The sequence below is a fragment of the Pieris rapae genome, chromosome Z (assembly GCF_905147795.1).
Source record: "Pieris rapae chromosome Z, ilPieRapa1.1, whole genome shotgun sequence".
Lineage (NCBI taxonomy): Eukaryota > Metazoa > Arthropoda > Insecta > Lepidoptera > Pieridae > Pieris > Pieris rapae.
Genome location: NC_059534.1, coordinates 9,933,278 through 9,949,889, shown reverse-complemented (window position 1 = coordinate 9,949,889; position 16,612 = coordinate 9,933,278). Strand labels below are relative to the sequence as shown.

At 31.9% G+C, this 16,612-nt stretch overlaps 1 protein-coding gene across 2 annotated transcripts in view; it reads right to left on the bottom strand.

The window, feature by feature from the left end:
• LOC110997605 (dystrophin-like protein 1) overlaps positions 1 to 16,612 on the bottom strand; it is a 141,688-nt gene that overhangs the window by 82,690 nt on the left and 42,386 nt on the right. The window lies entirely within an intron of this gene.

Below are 16,612 nucleotides of genomic sequence, written 5' to 3'. Positions count from 1 at the left end.
TTATTTCGAGGTTTCAATCAAGGAAACGTATTTTATATCCATCAGTTTTATAGCCGTTTTATTGGTTCATTGGTTCAGCGATTTTAATATAGCGTAAACCTTTGTTTACGGAAAAGGAAAGGACACGGTTTAAGTCTTTAAGGCTATGGTAAATTCAAGGTTGTCTTTTGTTTATAGGTTACAAAAAATTTAAATTGCTAATCGTTAGCGAATATTATCGGCGCTACAACGCTTGTCTAGCCTCTTATAAGCAAAGTGGTGTGCTTATGTTTTCCTTCACCGTACGAGCAAGTGTTGATTGGACAAATAGAAAACATTGGTGCACGTGAAATGCATTACTCATACTTCGCACGTTCTAGCCAATAGACTTTACTGCTCCTCATTTTGTTAATTTAAACGAGGCGAAGTACTATAAAATGTGTATAATTTCCTCTATTGCGGGTTATTCCCAGAAGTAAGCGCATGATCTTATTTCACCATGCCTGCTGCTGATGGAAGATCTTTCACAATCTGGGACAAATCTTTGGTTTTAATTTATATTATTATTATTTTAAAAAGTACGCCCTTGATTTGAGAAGTGGCAGTAAATGTAAAATTAGAAGCATTTAATGTATATTACTTTGTTCATTGTGTTACTGATATGAATAAATGATTTGTGACTTTGACTTTAGTTTAAAATGAAATAAACCTTGCTGCTTGTTTTAACTTAGTTTTATTTGATTTTATCCAAAGACACATACAAAATGCCAATTTTATTAATAAAGCACAAGCCTTTAGACACAGATCCCAGCTTTGGCTTTTGGTTTTAGTGTGTACTTAAATTTCAGTTAGTTATTTTGTTTCACTGAAATCTCTATAAGGCAGATTAACCTACTTTCCTAAAGAATTTTCGTAGACTGACACAGAAATTAAAAGTGAACTATTATTGCTAATACTTCATTTAACAAATCTATAAAGACGAACTTAACTGACAATAACTTTAAATTTAAGAGACTCTTGGGCCGTGGCCCATGGGGCTCAAGTCTAAGGCGCTACATAAGATTTAGATTGGCGCCTAATAGATAGATAGTCCCGGTGACCCCACAGCTGGTCCTTTCCTCGCTCAACGAATAAAGTACAAGTATATAAATAAATACAGCTAGGAAATGGCGCCAGCGTTTAATGTACACTGGGACCAAACTTTTTTAATTTATTTTGATTTTCTAAAAAACAATTATATATTTTGAATATTATAATACTATATATAGGTTAAAAACATTGTAAATACTTAGTTATATTAAGTTTATATATATATATATATTAACAGGGGGCAAACAGGCAGGAGGCTCACCTGATGTTAAGGATACTCCTCGATGCTAGAGGGCTCGCGAGTGTGTTACCGGCCTTTTAAGAATTTGTACGCTCTTTTCTTGAAGGACCCTAAGTCGAATTGGTTCGGAAATACTACAGTGGGCAGCTGGTTCCACAAAGTGGTGGTACGCGGCAAAAACTGCCTTGAAAAACGCGCAGTTGTATATAATGATAATATTAAAATTATAAAATTATAAAATTATAAAATTATTATATGCGTAGACGTGTTCTTAAATTGTTTTACATTTAAGTATTTTTTAAATAAATCAATGTGTACAACTAAATGTACGTGAAATCTCCGATACATACATATTAATTTATAAAAAATATACACAACATTTCATTCATGGTCCATTTTATAAATTGTAGCTATCATTATTGTAACTCGACACGCGCGTATCAATTGCCAGGGCTTTATTTTAATACAAAAACATTTTAACAGATTAGCATGTGGTTTTAACACTTTTCGGCTTGTTCAATAAATGTTTACCTGCGTTTCAATAATTTTAGATGATTGTCAAATTCGGATTTATTATTTGATAGTGAAAGGTTTTCATGGAGTATACGAGGCTGTAAATTTTTCTCACTACGGCTTTCTTAGTTTTATAAGCGTGGCGATTTCCTAAACCGTCACAGTTACTCCCCGAAAGTATAGCCAGACGTAGGCACTCTCTTCAACTGCTACTTTGCAGTCATTCGTTTCATAGCAATTATCTAAATTATGGGAGGTACGCCCCAAGAGTATGTTGCCAGACATAGGCACTCTCTTCAACCGTTACTTTGCAGTCATTCGTTTCATAGGAATTATCTAAATTATGGGAGGTACTCCCCAAGAGTATATAGCCAGACATAGGCACTCTCTTCAACTGTTACTTTGCAGTCATTCGTTTCATAGCAATTATCTAAATTATGGGAGGTACGCCCCAAGAGTATATAGCCAGACATAGGCACTCTCTTCAACTGCTAGTTTGCAGTCATTCGTTTCATAGCAATTATCTAAATTATAGGACGTACGCCTCTACAGTATATAGCCATTAGCCAGACATAGGCACTCTCTTCAACTGTTACTTTGCAGTCATTCGTTTCATAGCAAGTACTAAATCATGGGCCCATAATCAAACGCCCCCACTATTGTCAGATTTAGCACATATTTGGCAACTGTTATAAACAAGTGTTATAAAGTACTTATAATGTTTAATAACTACGAGTAATTGACGAATTAACACTCGCTATTTATTATTAAGCGTGCAGAAATTTTGTTATTTATTCAAAATACAGATTTATGTTTGAAGGAAATTCATAATATATTACGAAAGTTTCGTTATGAAGAAAAATATTTTTTGTAAGATTTATTATACGCATCATATTATATATTCGTCTAATTTTACTCAATTTGGCCTAATGAGCCCGTTACTTGGCTGTTCTTTTAAATTGTATGTAATAGTCCGGTCAATCTAGACCTAAAAATGGGAGCGAAAGTAGAAACGCTGATGAGTAGTATTCCCTTTTTTCTAGGGATTTTATTATGGCGTCACATACTGTGAGCTTGTTCTACTATGCCATGGTAATGTCTGAAGACGAATTGATCTTTTCCAATACCTGGAAAGAGTAGGTAACAGATTGATTGGTCGGTAGGATGTTTTTTCGGTCATTCGTTTACCATCCTTATAAATCATGATGATTTTCGAGATTTTCCACGGAATTGGAATACGTGAATTGGAAGTAGCCCATTCCTAACATAGCATTGAAGAGTATAGTCATGAAGATCATTAGCCTATGTCGGTACTTCAATCAATATAGATTTCATCTTTAGTTACCAGGTCTTAACCTGGTGCATTTTTTACTATACAGGCATTTGATAGTTTTTATAACTTCTACAAGCGACACAGGTCTCGGGGAAAGATCTATTTGAAGATAGGTGTGGGATTCCCCACAGGGGAAAGATTGGGAACTTTCAAATTTTATTTTTAATCATATTTTCAACAATCTTACTGATTTTCAGCTTGATGTGAATTTATGTAGCTTCGAATGTTTAATTTATCTATTATTGGTAGTACAGAATATGCTGTAGACTATTCACACATTTTATCTTTGGTTTTACTTTTCCCTCCCCGAATTAAACGGACTACACACTCTCTTTCATATAAAAATTATTTTTCACTTTTCGCTAAGGACCTCTGCCGTCTCTTACCCTCCAATTACGCTGTGAAGGGACAGATTATTTCAATATATATTCCTTTATTTACAAAATGATAAATGTTATTCTAAAGTTCGCGGAAATAAAATGATGAACTTAATTTAGTATCGACTATTCGTTCTAGCCATACCAAAGAAACGTATATGAATAAAAAATACACATCGACTTTTCTTAGAACTTTTTAAGAGAAAAAATTCATACATAAGTCAAGTATCGTAGCTGTACAAAGCTATCGCTATCAATACCGGAATTTTCCTGTTATTAAAAAAATCTAAGTTTTATTAAAGCTTAAGAAACTTCTATTATTCTTCTTTTCTTGTTCTTTGTTTGTTTGTTTTAAAGTTTTTAAAATAAAATTTTCTTTTAAACGCAAAAGTACGATTTAGTCTATTATAAACAAGAATGGAAGCCTTCAACGTTATAAAAACAATCAAGATTATTAATAGACCACTTATACGATTTCAGCTTGCTAAGCTTTCAATGAATGTCAACTTAAGAGCTGGCGTGAATAATTACGTGCTACCATTTAATGAGTGATGAATGATTTCATAAGGCTTGAAATAATTGCTTCTGTCAACGTTCCGCGTTCGTTAAGCTGTCATTAGAATTTCCGCAAACAGAACTACAATATAGGCTGTCTTGTGGCGTCCCATTTCTATCCCTTTTATTTTCTTCGGATAACTGTGTTTTAGCACGGCAAAGATGGCATCATGGGTAGATCAAAGTTAGGGTTAATCGGAACTTCTTACGCTCAAAAGCTTTTGACCATCTGAGTTAGACATCTTAATCCTAATATTGATATAAGAGTGCCAATAAGTAATCGCCGGATTGTAATAGCCATCTGTCGATACAAGGTCCTATCTTAAGATTTTAACTTACCCCAGTTTTTTAAATAACTAAAAAGCTATTTCATATGTTTCAAACAAAAACAGGGACAAATCCAAAAGATTGAAAACAATCTGAGATTTTGGATAAATTTTTGGGTTCGGGCGTTGGAGATATGTACCACGGGGTTAGCAAAATCGGTTAACAATTTTTATTATTACTTATAGTATTCGACAACGCACAAGAGCGAGTGGCCGGCCTTGTGCCAGATATACAGACGAAATTGCGATGACAGCGCGGAAAGATAGCAAAAAAATGTGGAATGCCTTGGAGGAGGCTTTAACCCAGGGTCCATATAAATATAAATACAACATTTCTATTTTTATTACTTACTGTTAATACCTGTCGCATATTTGCTGGTTTTTTTAAGCTATAAAATAAAACTATTAGCGTGCAATATGCATACATATACTTTAATTTCGTAGATTATTCCCTTTTTATAAAATATATAATACATCTCCAAATAGGTATATCTTTGAATTCGCATAATCTTATCCATCTCCATAATTTTTTAAGGATAAAATATAATTTTTTTAGTAATATTCTGAGATATAATGCGGTTTCCGCTAATCCTTGTGCCATATATAATATAACCGGCGCCATATTTTATTTCATTACATAGACATTGGCAATAACTTAAATTCGATTCTTTGAATATATACTATCAAAACCTCCTTGGCTTGCGTACCAAGTGTAGCGATCTTCCGAGTAGTTTTTTATTATATTATGACATTCTTTTTTTTATGGAAACATGGTTATGTGATAGCATTTATAACAACGAAATGCTTGATAACAGATCCGTGGTCTCGAGGCGTCAGAGATTATGATAAAACTAGACAGACCAATGGCAGAGGGGTCCTATTTGCAGTGAATAGTAATTTTAACGTAAGAGAGCGAGTAGAATGGCTGACGACATTTGGATTACAATCACGTCTGGAATTAATAAACAAAAAATTATCAACAATTTACATATTTTTACTTTATACCTATGTACTGAAAATTGTGGTAACTCATTTTTAGATCAACTAAGTAACTTCACGTAACGCGTAAATTAAACCATTTTTACACAAACACCACGAGACAAACTTTTAATATTAGGAGATTTTAATCTTTGTAAAATAGATTGGTCTACGAGCGACGAGGATTACCCCTACCTTCTACTGAAGGGCTACTTCGGAGTGCAACAAATCTGCTATATTGAATCTGGGTAATCTTAATCAATATAATCATTTAAAAAATGTGAACGGTAGAATATTGGATCTCGTTCTGTGTAATGTCGCGGTTAAAGTCAGTGCAGTTGATGATCCCGTATTACCTGAGAACCCCACATTACAAATCTTTATGTATCGTAACTGAGTTTTCACTTACCGACACTATTGAGGATAACTGAATAGTAAAATACACGTATATTAAAGGAAATTGTGAAGAAATTAACAATGAGCTAAGAAAAGTGTTGTTAACGTGTCTTATAAATAAATATTCTATACTTTAGCTTAAAGAAATTAAATTTTTATTTAGTTTGAGATAAAGTTTTATTTGTCTTTAATTGTAAATAGCTTCAATATTACTTCAAATTCTCGTTACGTAGTTAGTGCTGCTTAGACTATCATGTTACCAAAGACTAGCGTCAAGAATGACTTAAGGTAAGAAAACAATATAAAGACGAAATAATTAGTTTTGTTTGATTTATATTGGTAACAAGAGATTGTTGATTTTAGTTCGAATATTTCGCTATTGATTCTAGTTTTGACATTCTATCCTCCTTGTTTTGTCACCTAAATTTACAGTTTTTTATTTAATCTGGTACCTATATTAAACATGCCCTCTTCAGAAATATGTAGCCATTAAAACCAACTTGCAGAAGCGCGTCTCAACGCAGCGATTTGGTTAATATGAATTTCAAGAATTTCTTTAAATAAACTATTACAAAATACAACAGACTTTTAGAACATTTCGCAAATATCAATTTCTCCTTCTTTTGTCGAAGTTGGTTAGTAGCCCCGGTTATATTGATAACGAGCAGGAGGCTCATTCGATGCCCATGGGCATTCCATACCACAAGGCGATATTTATTAAGGTTGCAGTTATTTTTGTTAGTATTTATACTTTATTAACTTCTTAGTTTTATAATACAATCGCTAATGCAATGTGTGACATACATTCGCATATTAAATTCAATACGAATATATTTCGATATGTATATTATTATAAATCAAAGTTTGCAATCGTCATACGATTTAATAGTAAGAATTTCGCAAAGCAATCAAACACCCTCTGACAATATTACTGTTACGGTTACCTACGAGATTTTATTCGATTTATTAGCGGCATAGGAGCTTGGACTGGCGTATGCTTTTTTACTAGCAGAGTAGATACCATCTGATCTAAGAGGCAGTGTAAGACTTAGCTTTTAGCAAGATCATGCGTTGGAACCCCGTAACTTCAACATTACTTTTATCCTAATATCATTGAACATGTAAGGACACAAAAGGCGGATCTACGAAAAATTATTTCTAACTGATGCTAAAATCATGAGTTATTTATTAAAATGCTTTTAGTAATATTGAAACATATGCTATAGATGTTGCGTGGCGTGGTGAACTTTAATACATAAAATCAAAATTTTATAGCGCATTGTAAATTAGGTATATGTGATATTAATATTCGGTGTATGTTACAGTACTTCGCAATGGTTCCTTAGGGATGTGTTCTCGAATTACCTGTAACCAAAAACAAGAGAGTTAAAAATCGAAAATGAAAACATTTTTTTCAGGTAATTAGCTTGCAACTCTTATATGGCTTCGAATAAGGTCTTCAATGGACTTTTGTGTCAACAATCGCCTATACAATGAAGGAAAACGTCGAGATTGATTCGATGTATAGCAGAAGACTGATCAATTACTTGCCTATTAGGAAAAAATAAATACTATATAAATCTAAGCGTTTACCAATTTTACGTCTGGCTCCGGAGGACTTAATAACTGGAATATTTGAAAAAAATATTACAGTTTTATAGAAGCCTATTCATTGTATTGAACATTATGAAGGAAAATTAATTGGAACCGATTCTATAGACTCGTCAATACAATCGGTTCGAGTAAATTGTTTAGATATTTTTAGTATTGTTATATCTTAACTCGTCTCGTATATTAAAAATATACCAAATTGGACTCGTTATATTATTTAAATCAACTTTAAGACTAAGTGCTCAGAATATAAAAATGAGCATACATTTCTCAAAGGATATAACTGAAAATAAAATTCCTTCAGTAAATTCCCAATAAATTTTTCTTATAACTCTCTTCAATTACCTGAGAAAACCGCAAATAAAGTGATAAATCGTATTTGCTCCATCTACCAGAGATTGGAAACTTTCAGGAAAAAATCGTAACTTCATATAAACATTTGCTTTTATAAGTAGCTCATTGAACCGAAACGAACACAAGTTTTAATATAATTAAATAAATATTGGTTTTGGACATTATCGATTTTCCGTAGAATATTTACTTCCTTCCGTTATTTATCCAATACGGCCTCAGAGCTGTTGGAGCATTAATCTCGTGTTTGATAACATCTATTTCCTTTAAGACATACAACTTATATATAGTGATGACAAAGCGGGTTTTGTACGCTGCGTTTATTTTAAACTTAAAATGCTTCATTAAATCAAATATTATTTATTAGTATACATTGTTTTTATAAGCTTATATATATTGGTAATGTTTATTTATTTGTTTTGAATTTTGGGTTGCCTTGAAAATCTTTCTTGCACCAAATTCCTTCCACGAGAGATACTTTTTCTGAAGACGTTCCTTTGAAATATACTGACGAACTTATAGACTGCATCAAACTTCAGGATTACTTTGATATGATTTTATTTATAAACATGCAATCTTTTTAGATTAAATTATATAAATATAGAGAGACTGGCCTTAATCTTAATAAAAGCAATATTTAAAAATAGAACTGCAGTAAAACAAATAATTATAGCCGGGAAAAGAAAATTTTCTCGTAGTATCAGATTTGCGTGTTTTTTAAAATTGATTCTTATTGATTTTTTATTCTTTTGACAATTGATTTATTGTTACCAGCAGAATTGTTGGCAAAAAACGTAGATTTTTTTGTCTTACTTAATTCTTTAATACGGTTTAGTAATTTAAGAAATATACACGTATGGCTAAATAAAATGAACAAAAAATACAGGTAAATCAGTTCCTTATATTGGGGTATTTGACGATTATAATTTACTTTAAACGGGATAAAAGAGGAAATCATTCTTCTTTCGTACCTATTTCTTTTTCCTCGTATGTAAGTGTAACAAATACCATTCTGTGTAAGAAAACTCAAAGAACATTCATATTTATTGAATATCATAAAAAAAATGTTAAAGGTACTTTGTTATCGAAAACATATTGAAAGCATGAAAACTCGAATATTGGAAATTGGGAAATCCAGTTAGAAATTTTCGGATTATATAAAATATTTTTTGTTCCATCTACGAAATTGGTTGGATGTAATCTTGGTACGATTTTATTACTATCAAAGAACATAACTAAATAAAAAAAAACTGGAATGTCTCCTTGTCTGTTGTCCATGTATTTGCGTGTTGTTCTCACGAGTATGTAAGTGCGTGCTCTTATTTCACCATGCCTCCAGCTGATAGTAGACAAATCTTTGTTTTGAATTTATTTTATTATTTTTTATTACTCAAGATGTCATATGGAAGATGGTGTAATGGTTGCAGCTCCTTACAAACATTGTGTAAAAAAAACTTGGCGATTAAAAAGAGTGGCGGAGACTTTATTGCCAGTTCTTCTCTTCCGTTCTACGCCCTTGATTTGAGAACTAGCAGTAAATGTAAAATTAGAATAATTTAATTTAATGTATATTTCGTTTTTTTGACGTTCATAAGTGTACATTATTTTACCTATATGAATAAATGATTTTTATTTGTTTGTTTCTGTTCGATATCATCAATAATCGTTTAGATCGGAAGTAGCTTAACGGATAACAACCTTACAAATAAAAACACTATATATAGCCTGCCTGTTATGGCTGCCAGTACGTTGTACTAAGAGCTACAACTAATAAAATGATTTAAAACTAAAGTGCTCTCGGAAATAGACATCCATCGGGACCTTAACGTAGAGGACGTCGCCAATACAATTACAAACATCTGAAGCTTACGATCGATGGCTCCACTAGGCTTATCAAACTCTTGACACCGTGGGCTTAGTATGAAACTTGAAAAAGAAAAAAAACCTTGGGTTATTGAATTAGTTAATCCATTAGTGTAAAGTGATAATAGTGGTAAGTGAAATGGATAACTCAAGAATTGAGTCTTTTCCTTATCTGACTGTAAGTTATGTTATTGGAATTTAAAAAAAACCCTTTATTCATGTTGATAACATAATGTACACTTACGAAAGTCAAAAAACTATTAACTTAATTGGACTCCTATATATTTAATTAATTTATAAGTAATATTTTTATTAATAAATTAGGTTACACTACAATTAATGTAGTATAAGTTAGATTAGATTGTATTGTTCAATGATTATTATATGTCTCAGTGATAATGTTGAAAATATATCCTCAAAAATAAGAATTATATTGAAAACATTTACAACATCATAATTGACGGTAAATATTTATAAATTAGTGTCATTAATAAATATTATTATTATTGACGTTCAAAAACCAGATATAAACTTACCGTCCATTGTTTAAGTGACTACCCCTCCATAGTTAATTTTCAAATAAAAGAAAACCAATATGGCAATTGAATTGATGAAGGAATAATAATTTCGTATATAGAAAAAAATAAGACCAATTTATAAATGGGACGTTTAGAATACAACAGTTTTGTTCTGAGGGCCATTAACGCACTAATAGTAGGAAAGGCACCGTAATCCGTTTACATAGGAATGGCCGCTTTGTCAAATGTCCTCCGCAGGACTATTACGATAGCAATCGCGTACTAGTCGCGCGAACGTAAAAAACATTCCTGCTCTTGTCAAGACAGACCCACAAGACCCGATTACGCGATTTTGAATAGAAAACGTCTGAAGAATACACTACCGCCAACTATCTAACTCTGTCGGCATGCAACCCTATGCGTGCTTTTGCATATACATAGGCGGAGAAAAATGCAATTATAACTCTTGCTAGAGATTATTGCAGGGTAATTAAAGGTAAATGGTTTATAATTTAATTTCGATATATTCTCGTACTACTTCTTAGCACGCGTCTAATTGACGTCATTTATAAACCACGTGTTCACTCTTTTTAACTGTCCATTTTTAACTATTTACTCGTGTTTTTAGTATATAAAAATACACTTAATCACCCTGGTCTGTATAATTATTTCTGTAATAAGGATGCCGGACCCTGCTTAACTTACGGAACATTTGTTTTCCCCAAAACTTTGTTGGACACTGAAATAAGAGTTTAACAGATGCTCATAGCTTATCCGGTAAAGGTATTTTATGAAAATTCTCTTATTTTATCAAAATGTATTATAAAGTTAATAAGTTATTATGTTAAAGTTGACACAATTTGAGCAAGTAATTAATTTACGTCTGACTTCTGAGCTTTCCTTTTTTCTATCTTCGCAACCATTATTGAAGAAATTTACTTGAAAATGCTGAAAACCTTTGACGTTTTCAGCATTTTCAAGTAAATTTAGCATTTGCTTGCTTATTAAGGAAATTATTCATCAGCAGTCATTATTAAGGGTGGTAATGCGACTTGTATTAAAATATATTTTTTTTAGACAAATAAAACGACTTGTAAACTTTTTAACTTAAAGCCAAAGAATTTTTCGGTTCAGTTAAGGTCTTCTCAGCCCATTATCGAGCTAAAAGAATTCGTCAGGTTTTAGTGGGTTGGATTGTAAATTAAGTTTGAAACCACATACAGAAGCCGTAGGTATATTTGTAAGAGAATTTTCTAAGCGGACAGAAAACGAACGAACGCGTCCACAGAACGTCAAACCGATAAAAGTTCTGATTTTTTTCAGGATTGCAGGGTCAGTTACGTATTAAACTGCATCTGATACGAAACATCAGGACAATTCAACTAGCTATAGTTGACCGGTCTAATGTTTTTATTGTAGATGTCCTTTGTACTTTACCTAAACTGAATAAAATATTGATTTTTATATTATTTGACAGTCATGAGAAAAGTATTGAAAATAATGTTTTCTGAAATCGAATACAAATACACTTGAACTCCGGTAATAGGAGTTATTCCATGTTAGACGTAATTCCGAGCGATTTGCGAATTCTTGAACACATCACAAATATGTCGACTGTCAGACATTAATTCATATCGTTAGCAGTTTATTCGACATATTTAAAATTCTTCCCAAACTACATTCATTTTAAAGGAAAACAGACCTAATTATTTAGAAATAAATTTAATTACATATAAGATTTTACTACCTAGAAACCAAACTATTAAATATAGTTTTAATTTTATTTTTATTAATATTTCATTATTACTATGAAGGTGAAGAAAATTGTATTTAATTATTAGGTTTAAAAAATCAATTTTCCCTTTATATTATACGTTGATACAATAATTGTATTCTTCCCTTAAAAGGAATCCCCTTCGGAGTCTTATCAAGTGCCATGATATGTGTGCACAAAAATGGTAATACTTGATTTTGTATGAAAGTTAAAATACGTATAAAGGAACATTATTTTACAAATAATAATCAGACCAATATACGTTGTATGGGGCTGTTCAAAGAACTACTTCGTAATTAATAAAATCTACTTAAGCAGATTTACTTATCTTATATCAAATATCGACGATTTTAGAACAAAAATGATACAATGCAAAGGAAACTGAATCACGGCAAAATTCCCAAGACAATTGCTCGTGATTGTAACTTCATTACGTTAAAGATTCATATATGTTTGGTTCAACCCTATCCAGTCAGTACTTAGGTTGGGTCACATTGAAATGACATCGTGACAAAGGCGCAGGTACTTCCCTTAACACTACGGAGCAATCAGGGCTCAATTTTATTTAACTAGGGAATTTTTTGTTTTCACTCTAGTAAACTTAACATTAAGAATATTTCTATAAAACATTTATATATGTCGCAGCCAACTAGCTTAATTAGCCGTTCAATGAACAACCTAGCCGTTTCACTAACCGCCTGAATCTGAGCCTGATCGCTGGCTATTGCTTAGGCCATTCGCAGTATACAGTAATTATTTGGCAGGATTAAAATCAATGAAACATATGACACAAAAATTAAATATTTAAAAAATTAAATAGCTTAAGTCAATTTCACATTATTATTGTCACTACACTTTTCCATTGTACTTGTTGTTTTTGTTGTTTTGAAAAACATCATCAAAGTTGTGGTTTGCAACGCCATATTGACAGTTTGAAGAGGATCGTTTTAAGTGAGAGAGTGGCAGAAAGTGGTTAAATGTAAACTAGTCAACTGGCTGGGCAAGTAATGAAACATCATCTATCCAAGTCATTTGCCTTGCTGTTTGATCAACTGGCTGAAAATCTTTCAGGCCGCTAGTTAAACGACGCCGTTTAGCTAAACGACTAGGCTGTTAATTGAACGGCTAATTAAGCGAGTTGGCTGCGACATATACACATAAATATGTTAAGTAAATTTTTGAAGAAAGGTTAACAGAACCAAGTGATCCCAATTGGTCACTGTCGACAAAGGAATTGAGATGAAAAGATATGGAAATACCATAACAGGAAATACAACCAGTATTTACTGTAATGGCTAATAACAATATTTGTTTGATTAATTCATTTGGTGGGTGGCTATGTGCTTACGGAACATAATGCAAAGCTGGAGAAATGTTGGTATCCAGCCAGTAATGTAAAAAAATATCGGGATAAATTATATACTATAATTTAAAAAAATATAATTTAAAAAAAAAAATTAGGGCTCGGCTTATTGCTTAGAGGTTCGAAAGAAAGATAGTAATTTAAGCCGATTATCATACCTACTGAATTTTCATAGAAATCGGTCAAGCCGTTTTGTAGGAGTATCGGAACTAACATTGTGACACGAGAATTTTATAATATAGAGATGAGAAGTGATTTCGAAATTTTAACGAGATCATAAATTATTATAAAAATGATTTAATTTAAAATCCATGAGAGACATTATGAAATGTAAATTAAATTAAATCGTATTTAACGCGAGCGCTTTTAAATATTATAAATCAAGTGATATCTTCAGTGAAAATAATTTAAAAGTATTTAACACCTTTATATTAAATTTTTATTAAGAAACCTTTGATGTCAATTAACCACAAAAAGCGGTTAAGCGGTCACGTTTAATGTAGGTCGTTTCACATTTCAAAGTATTAATTTTTCCTACATTTTTAAAAGCAAAAATTTGTTTGACTCCATGTTGTCATATAGTCGGCATACTAATAAACAACATACGACAAACCAACTACATGGTTGTCGTACCCTTAATTTATTGTGTTCATTAAATTATCTTTAATGAGCAGCGTTCTTAGCCTAGCCAGGATACTTCACGTTTGTGATAAGGGTACTGATCACTGGCATACATTATATAATTTATGATACTATTGGCGACAGGAACTTATTATCAGAGTGACGGGTACACTAAAACCACCTTGGGCAAAATGAGTTAACACCCATACTAATTCTGCAATAAATGCCACACATCAAGAGGTCATTAATCTATTGAATCGTGTATCCCGTGTATCGGAAGACCGTGGAATGGCACGCATTTTCAATCGAAAATGTCGCCGCTTTGCATAATAAACACTCATGACAAGTAGTTCCGATCGACATGATTCCATTCAAATTCATGTGATGTCCCGAGTACTAAGCGTATACTCATATTATTTTATTGTTCTTGAGACATCAAAGAACAGATCAGAGACTTTAATGATTCGAAGTAATACTATGGGGCTTTTTTATTTTTATACTATGATTATATGATTATTATTATAATATGATTTTTTATAACATATAAATTTTAGTATATTTTGTTGTAACAATATGAATAATAAGAATGTACTATCTAGTACTATATTTTTTGATATTTTAAAATTTATTTTATCAATAAAAGCATACAGGACACTCGCAGTTTCAAAGAACATTTTCTTTGAAATTAATTTCTTAAAGCTTGTAGTTTATAACTGATATTGCTAATTTTTCCGGCGGCGGGAAAATGTTACGAGAGAAATTTGCTGTTGATATTTATAGCATGCATTATGTATCTATACCAAGTTAAAATCAATTCAGGACCAATACCAATATCACACAGGTAATATATATATATATATATAATATATATATATAATAATATATATATATATATATATATAAGAAGACCAAGAAGGCCTCCCTGAGGAACGTCAGACGGTCCCTATATCAAATCAGACCGAGAGTCATGTAGAGTAACTGCTTGAATATGATTAGGTTCATAAGATTTTATCTAATGCAACAGGTCCCCATATATCCCCAGGAATTCTAGTTTACAAATCGGTTTTGCGTGGTCTATTCTGTCGATCACAAAACACATTTCAAAATGGTAATAATTGTACAGGAGTGTTTAACTGTACCTAAAGGTATTTTTTATAGATCAGGACACAGTGTCATCTAAAATGTTGTGGCAGTGCCACCCATGTACTAGTTATACCAGAGGGCTGGCGAGTGGGTTTCCGGCCTCTTAACAATTGGTAGGCTCAGTACTTCTTATCATGGTACATTACTTACTACTTTAAAATAGTGTTTTAGAAAAGTTTATATATTTTCTTGAATTTCACATGTATTAAGAGAGATAACTAGAAAAAGTAATATAATATATTTTTTTATCTCTAACATTTCTACATAAAATAAACTTTTAAAGATAATTAATTTATTTGAATCTTCCTAAATAATTTATATAACGCACTAGCTGCCCCCGCAAACTTCGTTTCTCCTTGATGTGATTTAATCAGCCTACATTTTTAGTACATACCAACATGGAGCAATTTGCTATGTAGAGATTGTTCGGTTTTCTTGTGATTTTTCCTGTATATAAACTTCAGAGTAATCAAGTCATAAGTTTTTAATTAACAAATAAAAATTATGGTAGATGGTAAAGGGTTGAACATTTAGGGTTATATGTATGTTTTAATGCTAAAAGATAAAAATATAGTTCTCTATATAATTTATACAATATTTGAATTAAGTAGAATAATTAATGGCATTTGAGAACATGCACAGTCAGCGAGACATAGGCTAGTGGGCGGGTCTTAAATTATTAATGTGCGTTTCAATCCTTACTCAACTGAATTTAACTAGGACCTAGTTCAAATATACGTACCTACCTATACTGTGTACACTACGAAATAATGAACTAGTTCTATGAAGAATTGTTTCACCTAAATTCCTTCGTTGGACGTCAGAAACACATTCAAAATGATTACGTGTCGAAAACATAGACGGTATAAGTATGCAATTATCACTTACAAGAGTAATTTTGAGGTTATAAATTACAATGAGGTTTTCGTATCCAAAGATCAAAAGTTATAATACGCAATCACAATGGAGTAGCTGCTTATCATAATAAAAGTCGACTAGTGTGAAAAAAAATGCTATAATTCCGTATTAAAAAGTAGTAAGTAGTTCTAAGGCAACTTCTAAATTTGGTTAGGTTAGATAGTCTCATTTACCGCAACTATACTCAAATTTGGTCCGTTTTGCATAAAGGCCTGGCTAATTTAGCCAGTCTCGCTCCTTCCAGAAGCATAGAAGTCTCCTGGGCACTTCACAGGCTTCACAGAGCGACCTCACTGTCAATTTCTAGATTATTCAATTATTAAATAAATCATAATCTCGTATTAGTAATTACGCTAACAAGAAAATGTTTTAATATCATATTGGTTTATCAAAAATGTAGCTTATTATGTAAATTAATGATTTTCCTTAATGTTGAACTGAATGCGATCAGAGCACTTGAAAAAACACCATTTACAGAAGCATAACCTAATTACTACGTAATTAGTTTCTCTCTGAAATTCCCATAAGCACACAACATTTTCGTATGGCCCATAAATATTAAGTAATGAATGTAGCAGCACCTGTGACCTGTAATTAATAACCTAGCTCGCTTAATACAATTTGTACGTTTGCAATCCACGCTTTTACGTAATAAACAATAGG